We start from the raw sequence: 4,753 nt of genomic DNA on the forward strand, positions 1-4,753 counted from the left end.
GGAGCAACCAAAGCGAGGCAGGGAGCAGGCAGAGACCTTCTCAAAGTGCTAGTTAGTATTCTTACAGAGATGCGAGAAATGCTACACGCGGTCCAGAAAACGACACTATGCTCCTCTTAGAAAATGACAGTACCGAATGCTGGTGGCAAGGTAGAGCAGCAGAACTCTCACTTGGTGGTGGTGGGAATGCAAAGCTTTTTTGGCATGCTAGAGATTTCTTACAAAGCTCAGCACAATCTTCCCATATAATCCAGCAATCACGCTTCTAGGTATTTACCCAACTGAGTTGAAAATAAATGTCCAGACAAAAACCACTGTGATATTTAGAACTGTTAAAAACTGGAAGCATTCAAAATATTTGCTAGTAAGTGCATGGATAAACAGATGTGGTACACGCCTACAATAGAATATTCAGTGATTAAGAAAAGAAATGAGCTGTCGAGCCACAAACACAAGTACGTATGTATATGGAGAAACCTTAAAAGCCTACTGCTAACTGAAAGATGCCAGTATGAAAAGATTACACACCCTATGATCTCAAACTGACGACTTTCTGGAAAAGACAGAACTACGGAGACAGTGCAAAGGTCAGTGATTACTAAGCGCTGACATTTTTAGGTAAAATTATTCTGCATGAGACTATAATGGTGGATACAGGTCTATATGCACTGTGAAAACCCATAGAATGCCCAACACTGCGCATGAGCTATGGGCTTTAGCTGGCGATAACGCGCTGACAGTGGCTCATTAAATGGGGCACGTACACCACGTGAGTGCAAGACGCCAATGGCAGGAAAACTACGCATGAGAGGGCTTCCCAGGCGGCTCAGGAGGAGAGAATTCGCCTGCCCGTGCAGGAGGTGCAGCAGCTGCGGGTTCAGTTTCTGGGTCGGGAAGATCCTGTGGAGGAGGAGACGGCAGCCCACTCCAGTATTCCTGCTTGGAAAATCCCACAGACAGAGGAGCCTGGCGGGCTCCTCCTGGGCCCACCCATGGACAGCGGGCTCCTCCTGGGCCCACCCATGGACAGCGGGCTCCTCCTGGGCCCACCCATGGACAGTGGGCTCCTCAGCCCATAGGATCACAAAGAGTCGGACAGCACTGAGCATACATGAAGAGTAGGAGAAGGGCAGATTACCTGGGAACTCTGCACATGGTTCGCTCAGTTTCTCTATGAATCTAAACCTTCTAAAAACATGCATTTAATTATTAATTTTTTCAGATGACAGCTGGAAAGAAATGAACTCCAACCTTACCTGTCACATAAACATTAACTCAAAATGGATCATGGAATTTAATATAAATGCGAAACTATACAACTTCAGAAAAAAAAAAAAAAACAGAAGAAAATCTTCAGTATCAAGAGCTAGTGCTATGATCTTTTTAATGTGTTGTTGGATTCTGATTGCTAGAATTTTATTGAGGATTTTTGCATCTATGTTCATCAGTGATATTGGCCTGTAGTTTTCTTTTTTTGTAGTATCTTTGTCAGGTTTTGGTATTAGGGTGATGGTGGCCTCATAGAATGAGTTTGGAAGTTTACCTTCCTCTGCAATTTCTGGAAGAGTTTGAGGAGGATAGGTGTTAGCTCTTCTCGAAATTTTTGGTAGAATTCAGCTGTGAAGCCGTCTGGACCTGGGCTTTTGTTTGCTGGAAGATTTCTGATTACAGTTTCAATTTCCGTGCTTGTGATGGGTCTGTTAAGATTTTCTATTTCTTCCTGGTTCAGTTTTGGAATATTGTACTTTTCTAAGAATTTGTCCATTTCTTCCACATTGTCCATTTTATTGGCATATAATTGCTGATAGTAGTCTCTTATGATCCTTTGTATTTCTGTGTTGTCTGTTGTGATCTCTCCATTTTCATTTCTAATTTTATTGATTTTATTTTTCTCTCTTTGCTTCTTGATGAGTCTGGCTAATGGTTTGTCAATTTATCCTTTCAAAGAACCAGCTTTTGGCTTTGTTGATTTTTGCTATGGTCTCTTTTGTTTCTTTTGCATTTATTTCTGCCCTAATTTTTAAGATTTATTTCCTTCTACTAACCCTGGGGTTCTCCAGTTCTTCCTTTCCTAGTTGCTTTAAGTGTAGAGTTAGGTTCTTTATTTGACTTTTTTCTTGTTTCTTGAGGTATGCCTGTAGTGCTATGAACTTTCCTCTTAGCACTGCTTTTATAGCGTCCCACAGGTTTTGGGTTGTTGTGTTTTCATTTTCATTAGTTTCTATGCATATTTTGATTTCTTTTTTGATTTCTTCTGTGATTTGTTGGTTATTCAGAAGTGTGTTGTTCAACCTCCCAGGGATGCAAGGATTCTTCAATATCCACAAATCAATCAATGTAATTCACTACATTAACAAATTGAAAAATAAAAGCCATATGATTATCTCAATAGATGCAGAGAAGGCCTTTGACAAAATTCAACATCCATTTATGATAAAAACTCTCGAGAAAGCAGGAATAGAAGGAACATACCTCAACATAATAAAAGCTATATATGACAAACCCACAGCAAACATTATCCTCAATGATGAAAAATTGAAAGCATTTCCCCTAAAGTCAGGAACAAGACAAGGGTGCCCACTTTCACCGCTACTATTCAACACAGTTCTGGAAGTTTTGGCCACAGCAATCAGAGCAGAAAAAGAAATAAAAGGAATCCAAACTGGAAAAGAAGAAGTAAAACTCTCACTGTTTGCAGATGACATGATCCTCTACATAGAAAACCCTAAAGACTCCACCAGAAAATTACTAGAGCTAATCAATGAATATAGTAAAGTTTCAGGATATAAAATCAACACACAGAAATCCCTTGCATTCCTATATACTAATAATGAGAAAGTAGAAAAGAAATTAAGGAAACAATTTCATTCACCATTGCAACGAAAAGAATAAAATACTTAGGAATATATCTACCTAAAGGAACTAAAGACCTATATATAGAAAACTATAAAACACTGATGAAAGAAATCAAAGAGGACACTAATAGATGGAGAAATATACCATGTTCATGGATTGGAAGAATCAATATAGTGAAAATGAGTATACTACCCAAAGCAATTTACAAATTCAGTGCAATCCCTATCAAGCTACCAGCAATATTTTTCACAGAACTAGAACAAATAATTTCAAGATTTGTATGGAAATACAAAAAACCTCGAATAGCCAAAGCAATCTTGAGAAAGAAGAATGGAACTGGAGGAATCAACTTGCCTGACTTCAGGCTCTACTACAAAGCCACAGTCATCAAGACAGTATGGTACTGGCACAAAGACAGAAATATAGATCAATGGAACAAAATAGAAAGCCAAGAGATAAATCCACACACATATGGACACCTTATCGTTGACAAAGAAGGCAAGAATATACAATGGAGTAAAGACAATCTCTTTAACAAGTGGTGCTAGGAAAACTGGTCAACCACTTGTAAAAGAATGAAACTAGATCACTTTCTAACACCACACATGAAAATAAACTCAAAATGGATTAAAGATCTAAATGTAAGACCAGAAACTATAAAACTCCTAGAGGAGAATATAGGCAAAACACTCTCCGACATAAATCACAGCAGGATCCTCTATGATCCACCTCCCAGAATCCTGGAAATAAAAGCAAAAATAAACAAATGGGATCTAATTAAAATTAAAAGCTTCTGCACAACAAAGGAAACTATAAGCAAGATGAAAAGACAGCCTTCTGAATGGGAGAAAATAATAGCAAATGAAGCAACTGACAAACAACTAATCTCAAAAATATACAAGCAACTCATGCAACTCAATTCCAGAAAAATAAACAACCCAATCAAAAAATGGGCCAAAGAACTAAACAGACATTTCTCCAAAGAAGACATACGGATGGCTAACAAACACATGAAAAGATGCTCAACCTCACTCATTATCAGAGAAATGCAAATCAAAACCACAATGAGGTACCACTTCACACCAGTCAGAATGTCTGCGATCCAAAAATCTGCAAGCAATAAATGCTGGAGAGGGTGTGGAGAAAAGGGAACCCTCCTACACTGTCGGTGGGAATGCAAATTAGTACAACCACTATGGAAAACAGTGTGGAGATTCCTTAAAAGATTGCAAATAGAACTACCTTATGACCCAGGAATCCCACTGCTGGGCATACACACCAAGGAAACCAGAATTGAAAGAGACACATGTACCCCAATGTGCATCGCAGCACTGTTTATAATAGCCAGGACATGGAAACAACCTAGATGTCCATCAGCAGATGAATGGATAAGAAAGCTGTGGTACATATACACAATGGAGTATTACTCAGCCGTTAAAAAGAATACGTTTGAATCAGTTCTGATGAGATGGATGAAACTGGAGCCGATTATACAGAGTGAAGTAAGCCAGAAAGAAAAACACCAATACAGTATACTAACACATATATATGGAATTTAGGAAGATGGCAATGGTGACCCTGTATGCAAGACAGCAAAAAAGACACAGATGTGTATAACGGACTTTTGGACTCAGAGGGAGAGGGAGAGGGTGGGATGATTTGAGAGAATGGCATTGAAACATGTATACTATCATGTAAGAATCAAATCGCCAGTCTATGTCCGATACAGGATACAGCATGCTTGGGGCTGGTGCACGGGGATGACCCAGAGGGATGTTGTGGGGAGGGAGGTGGGAGGGGGGTTCATGTTTGGGATCGCATGTACACCCGTGGTGGATTCATGTCAATATATGGCAAAACCAATACAGTATTATAAAGTAAAATAAAGTAAAAATAA

Source organism: Ovis aries, chromosome 19 (genome assembly GCF_016772045.2).
Source record: "Ovis aries strain OAR_USU_Benz2616 breed Rambouillet chromosome 19, ARS-UI_Ramb_v3.0, whole genome shotgun sequence".
NCBI lineage: Eukaryota > Metazoa > Chordata > Mammalia > Artiodactyla > Bovidae > Ovis > Ovis aries.